Genomic DNA, 27,545 nt, shown 5'->3' on the forward strand with positions numbered 1-27,545 from the left:
TAAGTATTTGCACACTCCTACAACAGTACAAGGCAGGAAAACTGAAGTAGTGATGCATACCGCTTTCTTGACTTATGAGCATCATTAATACTTATAGAAAGGCAAGTTATACAGTGGATATTAATAATTATGGAATATTATCTTTTACCATAACTTCTCTTTGTGGAGAGTCCCTACCCATTCTGGCGAAGCGTTATCTTCGAAGTCAGCGTACGACACAATTCAACTCTGCAAATCTCACCGACTAATTATTCAAATTCTGTTTCCTTTCCAACACCGCCGCGCTTTGTATATCTGGCCTTTCATCAATTTTTAGGGATTCATAATGTATGCCATTTTTATATAGAGAAGAGTCTGTTTTCTCTTTTGGGGGAAAGGGGGAGGGGTTAGTTTCCTCATATTCCACTTCTCCCTACTGTTCGACAACGTGGGCTGGACAGGAGGCAGTATGGTAGACCATCCGTTTGCCTCTGCGTTAAAAGAAAATTATATAATTAAATACAGGCAGATGAAAATTTATATTCAGATCTTATGGACATACCTCTCTCTCTCTCTCTCTCTCTCTCTCTCTCTCTCTCTCTCTCTCTCTCAGTGAACAGCAGTAGTGCGTCCGTTCCTTTTCATTAAACGTAAGGAGATGAGCGAATCATCTTGTTATCCAGAACTTGTTATCCGGATTACGGTTACCGGAACGTATTGCTCTTCCCCTAAAAATGGATTAATTCCGATAGTCTCAATAGGCTCTCATCTGCTAATTAATGAGATCCGACCAGTGTGTCTGTCAATGGTAGAAAGGCAAATAAAAACTAGCAACAAATTAATTAGAGAATTTAACAAAAGGAATGCAGTCAGGCTTGAAGTCTCGGCAATATTAATTTCTGACGAATACTTGGGGAAGAGAAAGATAAACAGATAGATATGTTGATGAACTCCAAGTGGAACACAGATGTGAAATGTCTATTATGTGAAAAGGAGAAGTTGTTGCATTATAGTTAAGCATGATTAGAGTCATATGTATTGTAACAAAAAGTTTAGTGTTGCACAATCCGTAAGTTTCCTAACAATTCGCTATGTATTAGAATTGGAGTTTGCATAGCGTATGATAAAAAAAATAACCATTTTTATATTTAACAGATCCTCGTGAATACGTTCTTCATTTCTTCATGTTAGTTGGTGCTAAAGAAAATTTTTGACAAAAGTGAGTAAACTTCTCGTAAGAAAAGCAACAGCTGGCATTCAAAGCCAACGTACTGAAAGAGGCTATCTTCATTACATATTCAGCAGCAAGCGTCTGTCGTGGAAGGAGTTTCAGCACTATTTTATTCATGGTTACTGTGAATGGGAACTCGTTTATTGCTGTCCATCACGTTGCAAATACAGTGCAAGGAACAATTGATAGGCAGCAGATGGTATGTATAAGAAAGTCAAATAAAGCAAGCGAAAAATGTGTGAATTTCCATGGAAGAAAGGAGAGAACAAAATATAGAATAAGGAGAAAAGGTCTTTTATATATTTAACAAGGGATCATTTAAGACAATTTTATTGCTACAATACATTCTCTGTTCTCCTTGAGCAATGTATAAACCGTCGAATAAACTAAGGAAGTAGTTTACACGTTGATTGATGATCGGGTTGTAGCTTTGGAAATCGTGAATAAGTGGTATTCATTCACGTGTAATATTTGCTCTAGAAGCATTTGAGAATCTTGCAGAAGCCGTTCGAATGTATAACGAACGACCTAAGGTAACGAAAGTTGCCCAGTGAACCGACTACAGATTCTGCGGTCGTAGTCTGCTATGAAAGAGAATAAGAACAATAAGATCACGCCATTATTCATCATTGTATAAGAAGGGCTGCTGGGAAGATGTAGTATCAAGGGTATAAGTTTTCATTTATATTACTGTCATCACGAAAAAGAAGAGAACAGACGTCCGCCTAAACCAACATTGATGTCCTGACTGAGCTATGGAAGACATAATGATGTAACTATATATGATTGTGATCGAATGTGTACCGTTTTAAGTGGTTTGATCTGTCTTAATGGCAATTGCAGAAGTGTGGTAGTCTTTTGGTCCATTTTGATAAGTGTGACAGCTATGAAAATTGCGTGTTGTGCTTTAATGGTAAGTATGCCATTGTGGAAATGGTCTTAATCGTTTGTGACGATAAAGCTGTACCATAGCTTGCCGGTGTTTTAGTGACTGCGACGTGAATAACGAAATAGTTTACATGTTGATAAATAATTGAGTTATAACTTTGGAAATCGTTTACATATATATATATATATATATATATATATATATATATAGATAGATAGATAGATAGATAGATAGATAGATAGATAAATATAATGTATAACCTACATAGAAATATAGGTCAAAACTGTAAATTAAAAATATGGATCATACCCTGCTTAGCGTGTGATGTTAATGCAATTGAACAGTAACTAGATATTTTGTCTCTATTTGTACTGATGCATTTTACTTGCAATTTCACTTACCGGCTGCATTTATTATTTGTTTATCTCCTCACTCAGAATCTGGCCTAAAATTCCCACAAGGACTTTGAAGCGTATGCAGAAGTTGTTAACGATTATTGAGATGTATAAAATATGTAAGTCGACGAGAATGCTTTTGAAATAAGCAGTATACCAGTGAGAACAATTGCTTATTTTCAGAGTATTTCATTTCCAGTACAGATGAATATTTCCCAAAGGTAACATAGGAAAGATTCATGAAAATACCACTGAGTATATCTGGTCGCACGAAACAAGGAAATAGTTGTTGCAACGCAACAATAAATTGGAAAACTTTTGATAGCGAGCAGTTGGAAGTTTGCTGATTTTTTTATGAACTTGCTGAAAAGTGTAGTTCGTATCATCCGGAAAACTTGACATTTGTTTATCTGTGAATGTTTCGGTTTTTCGGTAAATATTTTTTTTTATATTTACATGAACACACTGACACGCGTGCACACACGTAGTGAGGTGAGGCAAGTAACGTGGGAATTAACGTACGCAATAAAAAAGATATCCGGCCATAGTGGGGAAGAAAATAAATAGAAATTCCGCAGGAATATTACTTGCGTCATTTCGGAGGGACGGGAATGATTTATTGCAGTGTGAGAAATACTGCAAAAATACTCGAAGGCTTACGAGAGAACCTAACTTGTCCTTCTTGGTTGTTTATTTCGGTTATGTTAAAGCGTAAGTTTATTTATTTGGTTTAATTCTTCATGAGGCAAGTATTCACAGGTTATTATTTGTTACTATTAATATGTGTTCAGTTTTATTCTTGTTTTCTTCAGCTCTCTCTCCCCTTTTCATATTTTGGTAAATTCGTATCCTTTTGGCTTGTTCAAAGTTATATATGCTCACTGTGAATATACAATGAGAGACAACTGACCGAGATGAAAGGAAAGCCTTCAAGAGGACTTTGTAGGGGGTGCGTGACATTGGCAATTCCCTTTGCCGTATTACTTCTATTCCTGATGAGCATTATGCAACACAGAGAAATAGTTCCAAGCAGACAGACGTAATACGGTTGGCGCGATATTGGCTAGTGTCTGTCTCCCCCGTGACGCTATTTTTAACGAGGGCACTCCTCTGCAGGGCAGCAGGTTCTTGTCTAAGTGGTTCAAAGGGACGTCTCTAAGGCCCCCGTATCATTACAGGCGGAAATTCTAATATTGGACTCTCCGTTGCCATCAAAGGAGGATCTCCTAATTACTTCTCTTGGAAAGGGTTCGGTACAAGGGGCTCTCCAGAGAGAAGGCGCAAAGGCATGGCATGGGTAGCTTATTGCCTTACAAGCGACGGAGGTTGCCTTTGTCCGGGTTGATTATTCCTGGCGACAGGATTTGCGGTGCGAGGATATATGCCAAAAGTGATAGGGATTTACTCGCTAGGTCTGATATTGCGGGTGAGTTTTTGAACGATAGTTGGTCGAGATGATGATCTTATTATTATTTGCTATTATTATTATTATTATTATTATTATTATTATTATTATTATTATTATTATTATTATTATTATTATTGGAGAAACGAACCCCTAGTTACGTATCTTAAAAATAAATCTACAGAGAGCTTTCGGGAATCTGTTCGATTCCCTGTGGATTCGTTTCTCCATTTCAAGACTCATGCTACCCCATCAGTATTTTTAATAATAATAATAATAATAATAATAGATTATTATTATTATTATTATTATTATTATTATTATTATTATTATTATTAGTATCATTATTATCATTATTATTATTATTATTATTATTATTATTATTATTATTATTATTATTGATCGCCTTGTTGAAGTTTCTGTTTTTAAGGTAATATTTTTCTTTTTCCTATCAGGCCTTTTTTTTTTTTTATAGACATGTAGGACTTCAGTGTTAGCTCATCATTGGACAGCGATATTGGTGATATTAACCTGCTTTTAAAGGTTTCACACCTGTAAAGCCAAAATGTCAGCATTTAAAAATGAAATACCTTTAACTTTCTTTCCACGTGATTTATGGGACAACTTTTACCTAACGAGAACCATGAAGTATGAGCCATCATTTTAGAAGATTGTTTGATAAAAGGTGAAGCCTCTTTGACCTCGAAATTCAGTGGCAATACCTTAAAAAAAAAGACAGGATGGTGAACTTCTTTAAAGATGCCAATCCATTCTGGAGTGGTGAGTTCAGGACAGGAAGAGATGTTCCCAGCAGTTCTCATATTCGTAACAGCTTTTATGCACTTAAAAAAGAGGCGAATGATACGTTGGTAGAAAGTAATGAAGAGTCTCCTGTCCTTCATTTGTATATTTTTATGACGTTATTTATTTACCAGACATAACGAAATTTAAAGGAAAAAATAATGGATTTTATGAAATGAGACAAATATCAAACTTTTAATTTTTATTATTATTATTATTATTATTATTATTATTATTATTATTATTATTATTATTATTATTATTATTATTATTATTATTATTCAAAATGTCCCATATTCATTACGAATTTTGTGAAAACAGAAAAAAGTTATGAAAACCATTTTCAGTGTGATAATTAGTCTAGTCATGTTCATTGAAATCGCTCGTCGTTGGGAAGGATATGTATGGCCCATTTTTAACCAACACGTTGTTGTCAAAAATGCAAGACTGTCGCTTGTCAAAAATTAAAGATTGTCGCTTGTCAAAAATGCAAGACTGTCGCTTGTCAAAAATGCAAGATTGTCGCTTGTCAAAAATGCAAGACTGTCGCAAATCGTTGGCATGTGTAATGTCTTAGTATCTCTAAGGTCCATTTTATTAGTTAATAACTTTTCAATGTACGCTTATATCAATACGTTTTATTTTTATATAAAGGCTCCGATACCTGTATTACTTACATTAGTTTATACAATTGTAAGAGCTTGAGGTACGTTAGTCTTCTCCGAGAAGCAGTTTAATTTTTATCATGATTGAAACAAGTCATTTTAGAAGACATTATATAAACCAGCCAAACTGAAAACAAATTACTCTCCGTTATATTTTGAACAGCTTCCAACTTTCAAGGAAGTATTTACTGCTGTGACAGTAGATTGTATCGATAATTAAGTGAACAGGAAGCCAAGGATATTAGAAGTTCATAATTGGAAAGTTCGACCTTATCTGTTGCTCATCGAAGCGACGAATTCCAAAATTCCCCCACAGCTCAAAATTTCCTTTGAGTCTGTCTGATTACTGTATTAAAGCTTGCAATGGAATCCAAGGTTTGCTGCTAGATTCATTTAATTTTTTATCACTTCATGGGTGTTAACCATACACTCAGAGCACTTCTTTTATCTGGTGAGATATGACGCCTCTTCATGCTCCCTACACAGGAAGTGTAGCCTCCAAATTTCGACTGCGTTGTTCATTCTTTACGAATGGGAGGCTGGAACTGCTATCTTATGGTATGATGCATATTGACTGAAATGGGTGCAGTAAGGGTAAAATATTATTACTTTGGTATGGTACATATTGAATGAAACGGTTCAGTAAGGGTAAAACATTATAACTTTATTTTTATCATTGTTTTTACGCATGTTGGCACCATATATTGTTGAAGCTTTCTCGGTCAATTAATGAACTTTCCTGACTTGCTCCGTAGCCATGAATGTTTGCACAGAATAAACAAGAACAGCGGCAGTAACGATAGTAATCCCCTGTAGTCAGTTCTACAATCAATTGCTTCAGGATATAGAACCCGGCGTTTCGTTTATGGTGCCATCATGCCTTAGGCACCATCCGGCAGTCGAAGTTCGTGCGAGTGGAGTGCGTGATTTTCTGTCGAGGGTTCGGATGATAGGATTGTCGAGGGATGCTGGGGTCAGCTCTAATCCTTCAAACGGAAAGTAGATCGAACGCGAAGGATGTTTCAGATGCACGCTCTCGGGTCTTTCTTCACAAGTGTTTGTTTTTGTTCGATTAAGCTCTAGCGTTGTGCCAGCACCAGCTTTTGCCTCTTAAAACATCCCCTTTTATTTTTATTCCTTATTTGTCGTCTTTCCATTTTTTTATGATGAGTTTTTTTGTTTTTGTTTTTGCTCTTACAGTATATGTCTTACCCATATTTAGATGCTATAATCGTCTTTATCCCGTTAAATTATCGCCTTTCCAGGAAATGGGACTGATGAAATTGCAGGAGCTGTTGACTCTTTCATGCAATAGTCCAAGAATGTTCTTGTCATGGACCTCCATCTGCCAAGATATCCATCTTACTATTTTTTCTGTCCTTGCAAACTTACGGCACTTCACTCACTTTTATTGCTGGCAGAATTTCTCCCTTTCGGCTACTTCGTGGGACAAGTTTCATCAGCACTAGGTTTTGTATCCCATAAGGAATCTATGATACTGGAACATTTTTACTTTTTAATTGCTGGTAAACTATTCGTTGTATATTAGCGTGTATATTTGTTCATTTTCTTAGATGGATTTTTGTTAGCACCATAGAAATATTTGTTTCTTTAACCTACTTTTCTTAATGATGTAGGACTTATATTTTAAGACATCAGTGTCATTGAAATATTTACCTCTTGAATATCAGTATGGTTAAAGTATTGATGGAAATATTTGTATGAATCCGTGCCCAAGTGAATTATTTGATATTATGATAGTGATTTCCCCATTGTTACTCAGATGGTATCATTTTATCAACATAAATGTGGTTTGCTTATATATTCTTCGTATAAAAAAAGTTTTATGTATGTCGTTCGCTGAAATCTTGTCCGTTATGTTACTCGTTTTATTGATAAAAAGGGTCTACTAAATACTGTTTCTTATATGGTCTTCAAAAACCGGAATATTATATAAAAAAGTGCTTATATTTTGATCAAATATATCAAAGATGATGATAACAAATTTTAAGAAATCCCAAATGATACAGAAGGGGAAACTGTACCGCGTATCAGTTTCGTTACCAAACTAAGTTTGTTTATAAGGTTTCCAAGTAGTTCTCAATTTGTCTAAGAAAGAAGACCCCAAATGCAGCATTTTTATTCGATGTTTAAACAGTATCTATCTTCAGATGAAGAAGAACCAAAAGAAATTATTGCATTGATACTGATGTCGTCATCACAAACAGGTGGATCTCGGTAGTGTCTTCTTCCCTTTCATCAGGCGCTCCATCAGCATTCCTCTCTTCTCCTCTTTATAGGGTGTGCTGTGCTTAGTAACCGTGCGTAATTTCTCCAATGTTTATGTCATGATCGTATGCGTCTGCCTTCACGGGCATGCGTTCATTATTTGCGCGCGCGCTTATGTGTGTGTGTGTGTGTGTGTGTGTGGTGTGTGTGTGGACGAGCGTGCATAATTAGCAATTTGTCTGGTATGAGCAATTACTTCCGATACGGTCAGAAATTTTTCGACTCATGTAGAATGTGAAAAAGGGGGTTATTTTCAACGCCATGTCAGGGAGAGATAAATAGAGAAAGAAAAAACTCGATAACCAGATGAGAGAGAGAGAGAGAGAGAGAGAGAGAGAGAGAGAGAGAGAGAGAGAGAGAGAGAGAGAGAGAGGGGAAATGGAGAAAGGAAGATATATGTAAGGAAGTACCCATGAGGGAAATGGTTGATGAAAAATAAGATTTAAATCAGTAGATGAGCAGGAGATAAATAAATTGAAAGGAGGGTTAGCTGTTGGATACAAAGATGAGCAAACAATAAAAAGTGAACAAAGAAAGAAGACTGATAGATAGATTGATGATAGAAAAATCAATAGCGCCATTGATAGGAGAAGCGATACCATTTGTTTGACAGATTAGAGAGAGAGGGAGAGAGATAGAGAGAAGCGAGGAGTGGGTGGGGGGGCTGAGCACCCTTGGAAACGAATTACTGTCAGGTGAAATGAGAATCTCAGACAACGAGATAAGACTTTTTTTCTTTTTTCATTGTCTAATTCCATCCCTCCTGAAAAGGAGTGGGATTGGAGCGTCCATTCATATCAGTCGCTTCCTAATCACTTTCTTTTTAATGGATCTTTTGTTACACAAGGAGATAATCTGATTTTGACCAGATTTTCTCAAGCCAGCAATTTTGACTCTTAGTCTTGTGTGATCGATCTTATGTGATCTGCGGTTAAATGTACGCGAAATGTGGTTTATATATATATATATATATATATATATATATATATATATATATATATATATATATATATATATATATGTATGTGTGTGTGTGTGTGTGTGTGTGTGTGTGTGTGTGTGTGTGTGTGTGTGTGTGTGTGCGCGCGCAGTTAGAAGTTGTACCAGTCCCTTCTGCACTAGGCTTTTTACAGCGTTTCCTATATTACTGTAATTTTCCTTTTTTTAGGGGTTTATTTTAGAGGTAAATTATGAAGCGATGTACCTTACAAGAAGGAAAAATTGTACAGCACAATATTAATCGCACTTCTCTGTACACACACACACACACACATGTACATACATATATACAGTATATACACACATATATATATATATATATATATATATATATATATATATATATATATATATATATATATATATATATATAAAAAAACGGAAGCTGTGCTTAGCAGTGCTTGGATTAGGAGATTGACATTTGTATCTTGAGCAAGCTTTGCTTTCCTCTTTCACACCTATTATTCATCCCTTTTCAGCGTTTTTGATCTCAGCTCATTTTTCATCAGTTATTCTTAGAAATTATGTTTGTACTGCATAGTCTTTAATAAATTCTTCAACCCCCTAAATAAGTTGTTTTAGAGATATATTGGGCAACAGTCATTACGACATTTTTGTCCCAGTAACTCTAGAACGAACTCACTGTGCAGAGAACTTTACAACATCAGCCACTTCAAGTGACAGTTAATTTTATGGACACATGGATAATGTGGCTCATTAGTTCAGCAATTTTGTTACTCTGATACATTCTAAACCCAACAATTTTGTTTCTCCTCATTTGCAACCAAACAATTTTGGCCTTTGTCACATTTTCAGCTTGCAGGTTTTGCCACATTTTTAACCCAGCTTGTTTCTTTGTCAACCAAGCAGTTTTGTGTCTTTGCCACATTTTCGACTCAACAATGTTCTTTCTTTGTTGCATTTTCAACTAAGATTTTTTTGCCACATTTTCTACCCTAAAGTTTTGTTCCTTTGCCACAGTTTGGCTTCTTTGCCAAATTTTCAACCCCAGCATTTTCAACTTAACAATATTGTTTCATTTTGCCTTCATGAAAGATTTCATAATTGTATATCCTTTTACCAGCCTGTATTCCATTTTCATTTCATACCGTGATAGATATGTTAGTCGTAATTTACCGCACCTATATATTTGTATATTTGTCATATAGTAACTCCTGCTCCTTTTGACTCTCTCAATACTACGCCTGTGTAAATGTTGAAAGTGTAGGAAGGGTTCTCGCAGACCTTCTCTTCTACCAAACCATTAATTCTCTTTTTCACATTATGGCAAAATGTTGACTTTAACATCTAATAAAATTACTGATAAACTGCCACATACATTGTACACTGTCAACACTCCATCAACGCTCTCCACATTAAAAAACAATACACAAACAAATTTCTCTTATTTCCATCTTGCAAAACTGTTTGATAGTGAGTGCTTGATTCTACAGATTTTTTTTGGCGGTGGCGTTGCACAAGTAGAATTGTCTCTAGGTATGCTTCTAGCCTTACAGAATGGAAAATTATCTCTCCGCCTCCAACCTCTCTCTATCTCCTTTCAAGAAAGAACTCTTTTTGAGAAATCTTTGTCCTTGCTTGTTCTTGAGAGGAGCCTTTATTTGTTCTTTCCATCTGTGCTAAAGTTCATCTCTTTGGCAAGAAAATAGAATTAACATCGAAACAGGTGAAAGGTTGTTAAATCTCGTTGAATTAGTGAATATGGCCAAAGGAAGAAAAATGAGAATGATGGAGGGCATATTTGCTCATCTCATTGAGAAGTGGCATTAAATTCATCGTGTTTGCTGTCTGATGAACCAAAGGAAAGGAAAGGGGCGTTATTGTATATAGGCTGAGCAAGAGAGCTCCATTTTACTAATTCGCTAAAGACGCCTTGTATTTCTACGTTTACAAAAGAGCATCGTTTTATTCCGGAAAAAACTTATTTTACGTAAGCAAAGAGAAAGTGTAGTTTTACAAAGGCTTTTTTTTTATGGAGCGAAGCGATGGTGCATCATTAACGAAGTAAAAGGAAATGTTATTGTTTTACTGGAGTGGTCGAGGAGCCACCTTTTTACTGGAGTTACTGAAAAGGGTCTTGATTTCCTTGGTGTAGCAAAGAAGCATCTTTTTACAGGGCCTAGCTAAGGGACATACTTTTATAGGGTATAATAGAGCGTCATTCTGTGCAAAGGAAGGGGTGTCATTTTACAAATTTTAGCGGAGGGGTGATATTTTGCAGGATTTAACGAAGGTGCTTTGCTTTATTGGGTCGAATGAAAGGGCATAATCCTGTGGGATCTGTCAATAGAGCATCGCTTTTGTGTGTAACGAAGGAATACATTTTACAGGATTGTGTGAATGGGAGTTATTGTATGAAAATGAAGGAGGGGCTTTGTTTGATTGGGAACATATATGAAAAAGTGTCCTTTTGCAAGATAACATTTATTCTAAAATTGAAGGGCTTTCCAAGCAGCGAGTTTCAAATAGGTTTCCCTGTTCTTTTCAAGGCCATCAGTGAAAACAGGGTGTCTCTCTCTCTCTCTCTCTCTCTCTCTCTCTCTCTCTCTCTCTCTCCTTGGTGTGCTATTACGCTGTCAGAAGGAGCTCTGTTTCTCGTTTCAGGAAAGCATAACGACGTGCTAAAGAGGAGTGATCGTATCCCCACAGTTCGCAGCCTAACAACAGCTTTGGCGCTGCTCGCCTGTTGTTTTAGTCCTCCTTTGCTGCAGGTCCTCGGCTCAGAAGGATTAGAGTTCATGCCGTACTGAAAGCGCCTCCCGTTTAAATTGTCATTTTATGTTTGGAAGAAACAGAGCAAGAGAGTTATATTTCCTTGCATAAATTGGATCTTACTGTTCGGGCTGACAAATGGTGAACGGCGAGGTGACTTGCAAATCCCAGGAGTTATTGATGGCACATCATAATGTTCTTTTATTGTCGCTCTTCTTAATTAGCGAGGTATTCGTCAGTCGCAGAATGCAGCGATAAAAAAATGCACGCACAATTTATTTAAATTGCTGACATAATTCCAATTTGCAATTATTGTGTGTGTGTCTTTTTTTTTTCTCGCAGACTGTTCTGGGGAAGCGCCTTCGGTAAGCTGATGAGGTGTCTTCCTTTTTTCTTACGAATAACTAAGTAAATAATTTCAAATATTACTTACTATATATATATATATATATATATATATATATATATATATATATATATATATATATGTATATGTATATATATATAAGTATATTTATACACTCGTATATATATGCACTCACACTTAGATACTTTCGTACAGTATTATTTGAATGTATTTACAGAAAAATACAAGTTCGCATACAGATACATTCTTCTGTATTGAGTACACATATCAGCGCTGCACGCGTAAATGAGTAAATATATATATATATATATATATATATATATATATATATATATATATATATATATATATATATATATATATGTGTGTGAGAGAGAGAGAGAGAGAGAGAGAGAGAGAACTGATCTTTTTTCATATTTATGACTTGCATGGCGTTGGGATCAGCCTCCGCAGATATTTTTCTTCACCAGTTTACTTCATAAAAGAAGAAAGGGAAGAACAATATGAAAAGGTAAAGGTTTTAGAAGGACCTCAATTAATAATTTGTGTCACCTGAAACAACTCCTTTTAGGAAGGGGCTGGCGTTGACATATCGCTTTAGTCTCGGAGAAGAAGACTCGCTGGTAATCTATTTCATCCCTGGAGAAACTAGATTACAGTCTCATTAACATGCTCTCTCTCTCTCTCTCTCTCTCTCTCTCTCTCTCTCTCTCTCTCTCTCTCTCTCTCTCCTCTTACACACAAACACCGTTTAAAATATAAACGAACTACAAAAATGGGATCGACGAACAGAAAAAGGGAGGTAAAGTTTGGTTATAAACAATAGCATCGTTACATACATTTCTGTCTATCTGCTTTTCTCTCTAATCTACGGTGTTGGTATTATTAAACATAAAGACAAGAGCGTTAGGAGACCGCAAACCTCCGCCAATGCTGAACAACTAACTCTTCAAAAACCTCTTCTCCCCAAAAGCTGCACTCCTATCTCTTCCAAACTCAGTTCACTTGTTGCCAGTTACGAGACCCAAACTTGAGGAAATAGTTGTTAATATACACAGATCTTTTTTTTTTTTTTTTCTTTTGTTTTGCGCAATCCAGCTACCAAAGGGCCAAACAGACCGCACCTAAAACTAATCTCTTTGTTGGAGGTAGAACAAGTAAATTGGTATGAGAGCAAGTTGGAATTAAATCCTGGCGATTAGCGTAACTATCGATTTCTCTCTCTCTCTCTCTCTCTCTCTCTCTCTCTCTCTCTCTCTCTCTCTCTCTCTCTCTCTCACACATTTATATATGTATATCATGTATGTGTGTGTGCATATATATACATGTATATGTATATGTATATATATATATATATATATATATATATATATATATATATATATATATATATATATATATATATATATATAATATATATGTGTGTGTGTGTATTGTAGCCTTTTTATAGATACTTTTTAATAACATATGGTTATGATAGTCATTATCTTGACTTGTCTGGATTGGTATTCAAGAATTAGTATTTTTATTTCTAGATTATTGCTTAGACGTATCGAATTTTTCAACTTCTTTGGGTTCCATTAAGTTTGAAAGTCTCTAGATTTCATTTTTTTTCAACTCCCACTGTTTTTCCTTCCCCCCAATCCACTAATTTCTTTTGGTCCGGGCTTGATAAGGATATTGGACTGTCCATCATGTGGCGTGTGCATTAAAAATGAAAAAGTATAAAAGTTAGGAAACTTTCCGGGATGTTGAAAGTTTGTTTTGTGTCCTTGATTTAAACAGTCGATATACCTTTTTGAAAGTTTTTGGACATCAGTTATAGTGTAATATTTTTAAAAGTTTTTCTGTCATTTACATAGTGCTTTTTTGTTATTTCTATAGTACTTCTTGCATTCAGACATTAGTTTCTATCTCTTCCTCTGTTGGAAACTTAGCTGTGTGTGTGTGTGTATATATATAGACACATATATACATATATATATATATATATATATATATATATATATATATATATATATATATATACATATTTGTATATATATATATATGATATGAATATGAATATGAATATATATATATATATATATATATATATATATATATTATATATATATATATATATATATATATATATATATATATATATATATATATACATATATATATATATATACATATATATATATATATATATATATATATATATATATATATATATATATATATATATATATATATATATATATATATATATATATATATATATTAAAATAGATATAAATCGACACTATCATTTAATGTCAAGTTTACTATACCTTGGAATAACTTTCACCTTTAGGAATTATAATCAAGTGTATTTTCCCAGTCAGGTTTCGAACCCATGCCCTTGTTTTAGATACACTGGTAGACAGTCGACTTTGACCATTCGGCATTTTTCACTTGAAATTCCCCTGGGGAGTAAGTTAATCAAAAGGTATGGTGAATCCCATAGTAAATGCTATTTGTGGTTTAATATTTGTGAATATATGTGTATTATATATATATATATATATATATATATATATATATATATATATCTTTATATATAATATATACATATATATATGCGTGTTTGTGTGTGTATGTACGTATATGTGTTTGTGTTGTGAGAGAGAGAGAGAGAGAGAGAGAGAGAGAGAGAGAGAGAGAGAGAGAGAGAGAGAGAGAGAGAGAGAGAGAGTTTGTCTGCATGTTCGCGCCCTCATAATGTAGACGTATAACGGCAGTCTTCGTGAAAACATTAAAGGCCTGTATTTAAAAGTACCGAACTTTATCATTTTCAGTTTCCATGGCTGAAGGCTCCCTTCGATCTGTATTATAACTGCTGCTATTGATTGCGTGATTTCCAAACTCATTACAATTATAATTAACGTGTACACAACTTTTTCTGCCAAAGCCAGCAGTTTAATGGCTCTTTCCGTAGCAGCAATGGCTGTGCATTACTCTTCCTTTGGTTACAACAAACAAAACGAACCAAAATGTCACCATTGCCCCTTGCTGACGGCCTTATGACCTCGTTGATGTTTTTGTCATTGTATAGATTAACACCGCGGGTTCACCCAGCCAATATACTAATGCACCAGCTCCCCTTTATTGCTTATATCCTTAAAACATCATCGGTTTATGGGCCCAAAATATGAGCAATTTCCCCTCCCATTTTCGGTTGGGGCGTTTGTGCCTTATGGGGTCAGTAGAAAGTTAATCTTATTATATATTGATTTCATTGACCTATACAAGCTGATGGAAGAGCTGAGGCTTATTTAGTTCTTTTATTATTAAAATAGCTCAAATGTGGATTTATTTTTTTTATTAGGACGAGTCGCGACTTTCAGTGTTGTTGCTCTTAAAATATATTTTCGTCCGAAGTTTTCCTTTGGCGTCGAAACGTGACATAGTCACAACTTTGAATAATGCATTTTCTTTATTTTGTAATATAACTTCCATAAATGTAGGTAGTCATGACTTCGTACTATGTTGTTGAAATTTATTTTGATTGATGCTTCGCTTTCCATTTGATATCAGCCGCAATTAAAAATCACCTGTACATTTTTATATATTTCTGAAATTATTTTTGGTCAGCACTATAGGAAACGTAAAATATTTCTGTAGGAGATAAAGATTTAGTAAATATCGTTAACTCTTTTTTATTATAAAGCTTTGTGGAAGAGGTACGATACTATATTTTACTGGAAAATACGCATTGACCGAATGTGATGAAGTTTTATATTGTGAACTGATAAATTTTCTTAAAACTTTATAAAAGACGTAATTATTTCACCTGGAAGAAAGATATGACCGAAGTTTAACATGTTTACATTCTGACTGACTTGATACATTTTGCTTATAACCAAGAGGAGGTTATGGTAAGGCATTTAGACCAGAAATAATTTTAAAAATAATTATAAGTTAATTATTAGAGTTTGTGGTCTGATTTCTTCACTGTAGGATTAGCGTTGGGCTAACAAGTGTATGATTAAACTTGGTTCCACTCTGAGCTGCTATGCAGGTTATATTTCAAGATGAGTAATTTTGTTACACCACTAATTAGTATTTTTCTCTTCTATGAAGTAATCCTCAACCTTTCCTGCATGTTTGCAACCAGTTTTGGGTAAATATTCTATTTTACCGATTTGACCATAAGTTTAATATAGCAAGTCACCCTTCAGTATTCTCTGTTTAGCGAGTTTATATTTGACTTTGAAAGAAATTACAAACGATGCTTCTCGGAAATGTTAAAAATGAATTGATATGGATATTTTTCTATTTGAAAAAGAGAAAACGTTGCTGTTTCTCGTGCAGCGGCTTATAGTTGGTTTAGAAATTAATATATTTTTTTTATTATTAAATAATTCTCCCTGAATAGCAAGATTTTCGCTGGCAACTGTGATATTCTCCTTTGGGTAAATAATGAATTTTCGCTGTTTTTCCTGTATTTCGAACACGTGTTAACAATTCATGTTTTTACTGCAATTTCATGCAGCTGATATTTTGAACATTCGTTTTGTGAAGAATATAAAATTAATGCTTCTCTGTGAAATGTGGGTTAAATGGTAATATTTAATTTTTTCTCTTTCTTTTTGTTTATCGCAATGTTAATCAAAGTTATAAAGTAACGGCCACATTAAATATACGTATTAGGTCACCGTACCTGTCGTGATATTACAAAATGTGGGTTTGAAGTGAAACTCCAAAGATTATTTACGAGTCTTTTAAGAGAAAAGAAACATTTTACTGTACAGTGAAATTTACAGCGATAATTGAAGCACAGCTTTTCATATTCTTTTATAGAATGTCACATAGGCTTTGGTTAAACATCTCATCTCACACATACTTTAAGCTGCTTCATTGCGAGATTGTCTCAGCATACACACAACATTGGAAAATCTTACAAAGACGTGATTTTGTTTATTGAATACATACATATATATATATATATATATATATATATATATATATATATATATATATATATATATATATATATATATATATATATATATATATATATATATATATATATGTATATATATATATATATACATATATATATATATATACATACATACATACATACATACATACATACATACATATATATGTGTGTGTATGTTTGCGCGTTTATTTAATTTAAAACCTTGTCCCTTTGAGAGAGTGGCTTGAAAAGGTACTATGATCCCTGGTATATAATATGCTCACATTTCATCTTAACAGCTTCAGCATTTTTGTTTTTTCAAATTCCTGCAACACATACATTGCATTTTCATAAATGAGTGTTGGTACAACGAATCCTTCATATTCCAACATTGGCCTCACAGGTGTTCCGATTCTTTTCCAGGTAATTTTTATACCTCATCCTACCTTCCTTGCCTCACTTAACTGTGTGACTGACCTCTCTCACTGCCAGTATCCACTGCAATTATTTCCATTCTACTACTATACCTACATCTGATATCCTTCATTTGGCTTTGTGCAACAGTCTGTATATATTATATATATACATATATACATTTATATACATATCCAATACACACACACACACACACACACACACACACACACACACACACACACATATATATATATATATATATATATATATATATATATATATATATATATATATTGTGTGTGTGTGTGTGTCGTGTGCATGTTTGCGTTACGCCATGCAAACGTGCATGCTTCATGCATACATACATACATACTTTTATTCGTCATAATCGTACATATACTTACCTACAGCGTCATGCATCCTAAATTTAGTGACTGTGCTACCTATTATCGCATTGTAAAATCACGAATGTCGTTGAAAAGGCGCAGCAAAATCATTATGACATCTTTTTGTTCTCCGAATCTTGGTACCTTTGAGCTTTGTACTCATTGCTCTGGCTATTTTCCGTGTTATAGATGTTGTTTGTGGGATTCATATGGACGCGAGATAAAAAAGATGCTTTTGCATTCATTACATGGCTGCCTATGAAAAAGCCAGAGAGAATCCTTTTGTTCGGTCCAGCGCATTTTGTCAGGTTGTTCATGCGTCGGTGCTTTTGTGGAACATTGACTTTTTAAGCTATTCTAATAGCTTTCTGATTTCGTGGAAGGACACAGCGACTTTGGTTACGGTATTTTTCTGTACTTTATTATTATTATTATTATTATTATTATTATTATTATTATATTATTATTATTATTATTATAAATTCTCTCACGCTCAGGTGGAACACACAAAAAAGGACATTAATTTGCTGAGCAAATTGATGTCCTTTTTGTGTATTCCAAAACATTTAGTATAACGCTCAGTGCAGTTCATGCAGTCAGTAAAGTATTTTTTTGTGTACTATGATATTGCATCAGAGCATATCTATTGTGGAAAATTATGTTAAATGGGATGGGATGAGGAACCTCTTAAATTTATAGTGTTTTCGCAAAGCAAATAAAAGAGAAATATTATCAAGGGGTAAGCAATGATCGCCGGTTTTTGGGGAGGGACTTTTATGGGCGCAATTTACCGTAGATGGAAGTTTGCTTCATGCAAGCATTCAAGTGCCATTGCTACCGTGAATTTATTGGGTAATTTGTTTTGCACTGTTGCATTAATCCTGTTATGCCATTAAGAGTCAAAGTGACAAAAGCCTGTTGTAGCAGTGAGAAATCCGTCAGTATTTCCAATTGCATTTTCCATTTCCAGTGGCGAAGCCCGTTAGGTAAATTTCTATAGTGAACATTGTCTTTTTCTTGTTTTACTATCCCTAAACTTGAATTACGTCATAGCCTGTCATTTTAATGAATAATTTGCAGGCAGCCGTTGAAATATGTGTCGTTGCTACCTAGATGTAGTTTGGTATACGACAGCGAATTTTATCGTTGAAATTGATTGAGTGAACTCACTTTTCCTTTGCAGTACACTTTGCAAGAATTTCTGTACGCGTTATTTTGAATATTTTACTAATATTAGAGTACTCTGTTCTTTCGTACTACACATTTTACCCCCAGTTAATTTTTGATCGCTTAATTTAGTGCATTATGTTAAAAAAGAAGTGAATGCAGGTTGTAAAACTCTATTAACACTTCAATTCTTTGAAATCATTTTATCATATTAGCATAATGGTCTGTATAGTGGCTGCCGCCCACTTTGAAAATGAACTAATTATCGGCTGTCATACCCAGCTGAGTTAGCTGGCTTACGACGACTTTGTTCCCAGCCCAAAATGAATTTTTCTTTTATGAACCTGGAATAAAAAGAAAAAGATCAGAAAAAATTTGGTTAATTTCATAAATGTCCATTCCGCCAGTGTACAGTCACTCGAAAAAAGTTTTGCAACATGTTCCCGAAGTTTTCGTTCACCTAACAATAATTTATTCGTTTTACATATACAAGGAAATGTGCTTTCCTTATTCGATTTTGGTTATTAATCATACGGGTAACAATATAAAAAAGAATGGTGAGTGAAAAATCAGTATTACGAAAAATAACGAAACATTTTGAAAATTTTCGCTCATGATGGTAGGGTAAATGAATCAAATAAAAAACTATAATTAGTCATCCATTCAGTCCTTATGGGAGTAAATTCAGAGAGGTTCTTTTTCATAGATAAATAACCCAATGGAAAAGTATAGGAAGAAAATCAGGTTACACCCAATGGATACTTAGTGACAGAGAGAGAGAGAGAGAGAGAGAGAGAGAGAGAGAGAGAGAGAGAGAGAGAGAAAGATTAAATAAAGGAATGATAATGATGATGAAGAAAAAAATAAAGGAATTATAATAATGACAGAGAGAAATAAAAACCGGTTTAAGGGAAACTGGAGGTAATTTCTCTGACGCACCAGCCGTGTCTGTGCTTGTTTCATGCGCTTACGACGGAGTTGCCAAATGGTGCCAGATGTCACGATTATAACCTATTGTTAGAAAAGTTTTGAAGTATGGTGCAAAACAGTTTTGAGTGACTGTGCCAACTTCACTTCATACGCTCAAAGATATTATTGTAGTATCTGCGTGAAAAATGATGCGAGTTGACAAATGAGGCATTCATGTTTTAAATCTAGTTGCAGAAATAACATGATTTTTTTTTTATCATTACTTGCTTGCTGTAAAAGGATGCTTTACAGAAGAAAGAAAAGCATGATAGAGGTCGACAAAGCACATTTTTTGTAATCTGTGTCAGCGGAGGTTACGTGGATTTTCTTTATTGTTTTTGTAGAATATGCTAATTCTTCTTCTTCGTTTAACGTGCTTTTTCCCATGTTTTATATGGGGTAAGCACGATGCCTTCTTTTGAAGGACTTTGATGCCTCTCGTAATTTGGTGTTTTCACACATAATCGCTTTTAATACTGAGAGTAATTACATTCATTTTTCCTATTATTTTGGTTCAAGTCTGTGAGTTTCCTCTCGTAGCTAGATATCGATTCTTAGACAATATCTTTTCAATTGAATTCTTTCACATTCTCTGCCTTTAGTTCGGTTCTTTTGCCCCGCATCCTGGCACACATTCCTTAACCTGTTTTTGGTACGAATTTATAACAGTCTTTAGTAAGATCGTTAGGTGTTAAGCCTTCCGTATTGTGCTTTCCTCTCTTTCCCCTGCTGTGAATACTGATTTATGGTGGGCGGGAGTTTCCATAAAAGAACGACTATCTGGTCATGTATGACCTATGTTGGGTGGAATGCTTCCATTGTTCTGGTGAAGGGGTATGCTATTATTGTTGGGTTTTACCACTGAGTCTGTTGCAGTAATTTTTGAACGATCCCCAACATTTCATGTTATCTAACTTCATGCCGTTCAAATCCAGATTGTGGAGGTCTATTTCACCTTTCGTATTTTACGAAATATTTAACCTGTTTCTTTAAAAAAAAAAAGTTTTATCATTAAAAAGAAGATAGCTCTGTTTATTACTTTTCCCCTGTTATTATCATCTCCACTCAGGTCTCATTGTTTACTTTATTAATGCCGTTATTGTATCATTATTTTTCATCGATTTCAGAATTGAAATGCAAAACACTCGACCTTACTCTTCGATTTTAGCTTAACCTTATTTTTTCATGAATTACTAGGTAAAGTTGTTTTTCGTTTAGGTTTAGGGGCCATTTTTATATTTTTGTTCACCACTTTGCTGGCATATATATCTAATCTTGTTGGACAATCTAAGAATGAATATATTATTTGACTATATTCGAAAAATACCGAAACAATTTTGATTCCATGTATGAAAATTTCGGAGGAGGTGTCGTACTATCGCAGAACAACACATTTGGCCTCTTGAATTTCGGTACACGTCATTTCAAGCTAAGGAGACATCTGGCAGCTCGATAGTGCAGGTAATATCCCGGTATCTATCAAATAAAAAGCTGTTGGTAACTCTGCCTATGAAACAAACACGCGACGAAAAGCACATTTACATAATGACAAAGTAATTTTAATTAAGGAATGATTAAGCAACAACACTGTGGGGTTGCCAGATGTCTCCTTTGCTAGTGTGGGGAAATTCGTGAAGCCAATTGTACCCTTATGCATGAGATCTGCAAAACGACCGAAGTCCATTACTACAGCTTAAGGTATTACTCTGCCAGCAATAACTGACTTGTTTTGTTCTAGCTTTATGCAAATCATTTCCTTCCTTGAAACAAATTGCAATCACCCTCGTGTCATTTGGGCTTCGTAAGCTATTGCCGCTCACACCAGAACCCTTTTAGGTCTGTGGTAAGGATGAGTAACCACTGTTTTGTAACCATTGGCTTATCTCATGTCTTTCTAATTAAAGAAATAGATAAGATTTTTTTGATATAGAGGATTTTTAGATGCCGGATAAATAGATAAATAAATAATTTCCAGCATGTGTAATTTGATGTTAGCTTATAATCGGTTTCTCGTCCTTTCCCATCAGTGTCCTCCACGCAAGAGCGCTGAAATCCACTTTGACCCGGGAGCAATTAGTTTACTTCTATCTATGCTATTAACTGTTTTGATGCGTCGATAATTAGCTTTAGGTGCTAGCTCTCTCTCTCTCTCTCTCTCTCTCTCTCTCTCTCTCTGTCAGAGGCGTGTTTTTCCATTTTTGAAAATGATGTCGTTGCTTGTTTGTCTTCATGATTTTAAAGTCAAATATTAGAGAACCTTTCAAAGTGACTAAGTTTTCAATTCGGAAATTATTAAGACATTTTATTCATTAGTGACTCACGTATTAATGGCTTCAAGTCATTCTTAATTATAAAAGTATTTTGAATAACGTTTTAGTATTAATCGATCTGGGGTTTTAATCTTCGATTTTTGGTCGTCTGTGACTCATGAATAAAATAGTGTAATGGCTTCGTGGAATATTATCGTGAAAGGGTTTTAAAAAATTCTTCATACTCCCATTTTAATATCAGGATATCGTCTCATGAGTCACCAAAAGAACGTTTATCTAGTAATGCAATAATGAACTGTAATTATCGTCTGTTTTAGCAGGTTCATGGTAACTCAAGGAACACGATTATTTTAAAAGTAAGTTAATATTATTAACGTAAATTGCAATGATATTTCACTAATGTGTTTATTCATTCCTTTCAGGTAAGAACCATTTCTTCTACATTTGGCCAAGAAAGGTAAGAGCCTTCTGATCATGTGCAATGATGCAAGGGGTAAAGTTGCGCGTCTCGCATCTGTGGACTTTATTCTAAAGCTGGAGGTAGATTTTGCTCATTTTTAGGAGGATTCGAACTGGGTGCCGTTATCCACAGTGTACCATGAAATTATATATACATATATATATATATATATATATATATATATATATATATATATATATATATATATACATACATACATACATACATATATATATATATATATATATATATATATATATATATATATATATATATATATATATATATATATATATATATATATATATATATATATATATATATATATATATATATATATATATATATATGACTTTTTATATAAATAATATATTTTCATATATGTTACCGATATATAAGGGTTTTCATATATGTAATATATATATATACGCATTTGCGTAAAATACTGTAGTATAAATATATATAATTAGATATATTTGTATATTATATATATATATATATATATATATATATATATATATATATATATATATATATATATATATATATATATATATATATATGTGTGTGTGTGTGTGTGTGTGTGTGTGTTATCATTCTTAGTAATTGAATAAAGGGTAGAGACGGCAATTCCCTAGAGATGTTTTATAATACCCTGCAGCTCAGCCCTAAGTACCATCATTCAGCATTCTTACATAGTAATGGCTTGTGGTATGAGAGATGCAGGGCCTAGTTAGGAAGATCTTTCCACAATTTGGTTACAGCAGCAATAAAAATGCTAGAAACCCTTATCATATAGAACCTCACGGAAGGAAAGGCTAGACAGATAAAAACTGCGTATATAATGCTATCTCGTGGGTGGTGTTGTTTGGGAAGATTTGAATGAAGGATGAATAGAATTATGAAATATCTTTTATTAGCTTCGCCTCGTTATAGTTTTGTTTAAAAGACATCATTATAAGCCAAGTTCAAGCGTATGACTTCTATTACAGATATTTCACTATAAGCCTGATGTTTTATTTATTAATATTATTGTTATATTATTGTACTGAGTTATCTGAATTCTTATGTCGCTGGAAGTGTACCCTTTGTTTAATGTTGCAGAGTTATTCGTGATGTAATATATATGAGTTTAACTAACCTTCATGCAGCTTACAGTCTAGAGAGTTACATTCTAATAAATGAAAATGATGTTTATTTGAAGTGGTATGCAGTTCGCTGTTGTAGGACTGATCTGTTTGTCAAGTTCAAAGGACTGTGATAGTTCTACGTTTTTAACATGCGAGGAATTCTGTCTCTCACATAAAACCTCTAGCTCGGCGATCTGCAAGTAATTCTCTCTCTCTCTCTCTCTCTCTCTCTCTCTCTCTCTCTCTCTCTCTCTCTCTCTCTCTCTCTGTTTTTTAACGTTTCTTCAGTAAATACTTTCTTGGCAGTCTCATCAGTCATCTGGCTCTCTTCTCAAAGCTTTTTCGTAGGGCTGCAATCAGGAGTAAGATTGTAACTGCAAAAGAAAATCTGAAGCAAAGGATTATATGTGAAGAGCTTATATATATATATATATATATATATATATATATATATATATACATATACACATACACACATATATGCATATATATACATATACATACACACATATTAATGTATGTTTATGCATTTATATGAATAATATACTTCATCAGTCATCAATATAATTTACCAAACCTCTCTATTTTTTTATTTTTTTGTGTGTTGTTATATCGTCCCTCATCTTATTTTGTTTGCCCTCATTTTTTCTCTTTCATTGATATGCGTTCATAAGGTTGCTCATTTTCATTTTCGATAATATAAGATGTCTTATAAACGCCCGAGTTGTGCACATTGAATTACTTAGAGAGAGAGAGAGAGAGAGAGAGAGAGAGAGAGAGAGAGAGAGAGAGAGAGAGAGAGAGAGAGATGATGTAGATTCGCTACTGTTCGCAAGTTGCAGTATAAGATATCTTTTGAGTCAGAAATTTGAACGTGTGCGAGGTAGTCTTTTGGTATTGTGGAAAATTTAGGCTATTTTCTTGAGTTTGCAAATATTGAATTTACTCCTGCCTGAGACGATGGTGTGGTCCTAAATCTTTCCATGTCGGTTGTTGCACAGAACTGCAGAAATCCTAATTTATCTTGTCCAACAAGAAGTAAAATCTAGTGTTTTCCTCCGGACTCCGGTGTCACATCATAAAACAGTGAAGTTCATGCCAGTAGTGTTGTAGCAGATAAAACTTGCGCTAGGTTTCCTTACCAGATGTTATAGGGTGATACTAGGATATTCCATTGGTATTGAATTGCGTTAGGTGGTTTGTCGAGATACAGGTACCTGAAGATAGGCCTTAGGTTTTACCAAATGTAGCAAAATACATTAGGCCTATCCCGGCTCATGTTGCAGTAATGGCATCCCTTAAGGTTCTTTGCAGCTTCCCTTCGGCCTCCAGCTGCAACCCCTTTCATTCCTTTTACTGTACCTCCGTTCACATTACCTTTCTTCCACCTTACTTTCCAACCTCTCTTAATAATTGTTTCATAGTGTAACTGCAAGGTTTTCCTCCTGTTACACATTTCAAATCTCCTTTACTCTCACTTTCCCTTTCAGCTCTGAATGATCTCGCATATCCCAGCGCTTGGCATTCGGCCCAAGTTTAATATTCTTATTCCCGTTCCAAAGATTCCAGTAGAACACCATGGTAAAGGATAGCTCTGCCCCTGCCTCCTTTTTGCCCAACAGACTTGCTTTTTTTTTTTAAGAGCATATGAATAAAAAAGTGTAGAACTATAATAGCATTCCAGCATTCCTGTGATAAAAGAACTCTTGAGAGCCTCTTTGAGATTTTTCTTCTCAAAGAAGAGTTACTTGCGTCTGGCTAACAGATAATTACCATTCTTCCCCTTGGAATGTAAGAACAGTAGATGAAATTAAAGACAGTCTGCTTGGGAAATGGTGACAAGAGGTGCTCTGGTTGTTCACTTCTCTTTCTTTCACTCTAACACAACCCTTCTTCCCCCATTCATATTCAGCATCTACTTGTGATTTTGATTTTCATTGAGAAGAGTGGCCTTAGCAATTCTTCATGTATTATAGCTCTAGCTTCCATAGGCAGTCTTTTCTTCCATATCATTTTCATACAATCTGCTTCTTTCGTTCATTTATTGTGGGATTCACCTCTGCTATCATCTTGCCGTCACCCATTGTATTTACTCTCCATTGCATGTTCGTATCATCCACTTCCATCTCCCACCTTCCCTATGAACATCAATAGTGTCATCTCCTGGCCTTCCGTTTATATTTATAACCTCATTTTTCATCGGCATCACTTTCAGCTCTATTCCCTAGTGTCAATTCTGTCAGTAGTCTGTGCAGTTTTTCTGTACTTTCTCCAGTCAGAACTGTGTAAACTGCAAGTATTTAGCGTTGCACACTCTATGATGGCATATTTTCTTTTCCCATAACTTTGCATCTACGGTACTCTCTAATGCTTGTACGTATCATCCGCTTCCATCTCCCACCATCCCTATGAACATCAATCGTGTCATCTCCCGGGCTTCCGTTTATATTTTTAATCTTATTTTTCATCGGTATCACTTTCAGCTCTATTCCCCAGTGTCAGTTCTGTCAGTAGTCTGTGCAGTTTTTCTGTACTTTATCCAGTCAGAACTGTGTAAACTGCAAGTATTTAGCGTTGCACACTCCGTGATGGCATATTTTCTTTTCCCATAACTTTCCATCTATCATCCCTGTGCTGTCTAGGACTTTCTGCATTATCCCATCCCTAAAGATATTATACAACTGTGAAGACAAAACTCACAAATCATTTGGAAAGATGTGTATTCCTTTAAGGACATCAGTCATGGTATGATAATGTAACACTATCTAAAAGATTTTGTCAAATTGAGAATAAGGAAAAAACATTAGGAGTAAAATGTCAGGAGACAGTTATAAATACTTACCATATAATTACATATATGGGTAAGTATATATATATATATATATATATATATATATATATATATATATATATATATATATATATATATATATATATATATATATATATATATATATATATATATGTGTGTGTGTGTGTGTGTATGTGTTTGTGTGTCCTGTTTGGAAGAGTTAAATTGAATTTTGAATGAATTTTGCCTTAGGGGAACACCTGTATCTCAGAACATTAGCAATAAATGTAATTAACAGTATGAATTACCTTGATATTACATCTGTTCAAAGAAAATGGGAAGGTCACCTTTCAAACCAGTCGGTTAGACTAAATTGATTTATTTACAGATTTGCAGCTAGGAATTAATATGGACACTGGCAGTTCAACAATCAAGGCACATGCAATGTGCCATAAAAAGTATAACTGCAGGTAGCAAATAAATAAAAATGAGAAAGCTATAGCCCTACAAAGAGTTTGAAACGAATCATTTATAATACTTAAGACTGGCTGATAAAATTATTTAACATTAGCACAACATTAACGCTTGAGGGCCTAACACGTGGCCCTTGTAGACTGTCGATTGCAGAAGTGTCTTGCCCATGGCAAGGTGGAATTGAGTCTTCTAAGGCAATTGTTTCACAAGGGCAGGGGCAGAACCCGAAGAGCCAGACAAAAGAATTCTGGAAAAGAATTCCAGGTTAGCATTCAGTTACAAAAAGGCTTTCTCTCACATGAAATTAATCATTCACGATGGAGGGAATTATTAATTAGATTTAGTTAGCACATGGTAACACTATGGTGGGAATGCTCTAATTATTATTACAGGCCAAACTTAATTCAGGTTTGGACCAAGTCATGAGGGAAAATGTGCGTGCTAGGATGGGGGAAACAAAGGGACCTTGTTAAGGAGAATGAAAATTTGGAAACACTGAAAGTTGAGAAAAATTCAGGAATAGGAAAAGAACACTGGCGTTACTTGCGATTTCAGGACGTACCATATTGCATTTGTGCATGCAGCTCGTGTGCAAAAGATGGATTCAGGCCACTTCCTCTTAGAAGTTCCGACACGTGGCCAGTGCGAGGAGGACAGAAAGTACCAGACTTAGTGCAGTTAAAAGTGAGGCGACCTTGCACTTTGGTGTCGGGGAATGGAGCGGGTCAGGTCATAATGTCGTCCCCTTGACTCTCGCGGCGAGCACAGGACAGC

The 27,545-nt window shown here is 34.6% G+C and overlaps 1 protein-coding gene across 7 annotated transcripts in view; it reads left to right on the forward strand.

Moving 5' to 3' along the window:
* LOC136849181 (uncharacterized) overlaps nt 1-27,545 on the forward strand; it is a 1,024,479-nt gene that overhangs the window by 203,508 nt on the left and 793,426 nt on the right. Inside the window, exon 2 of one of the 7 annotated variants that reach the window (XM_067122298.1) lies at nt 22,339-22,373. The exons of the other annotated variants lie outside the window; for them this stretch is intronic. The gene's annotated coding sequence lies outside the window, so the exon portion shown is untranslated. The remainder of the gene's footprint in view (nt 1-22,338; nt 22,374-27,545) is intronic. 7 annotated transcript variants of the gene reach the window in all.

The sequence above is a fragment of the Macrobrachium rosenbergii genome, chromosome 20, assembly GCF_040412425.1.
Source record: "Macrobrachium rosenbergii isolate ZJJX-2024 chromosome 20, ASM4041242v1, whole genome shotgun sequence".
NCBI lineage: Eukaryota > Metazoa > Arthropoda > Malacostraca > Decapoda > Palaemonidae > Macrobrachium > Macrobrachium rosenbergii.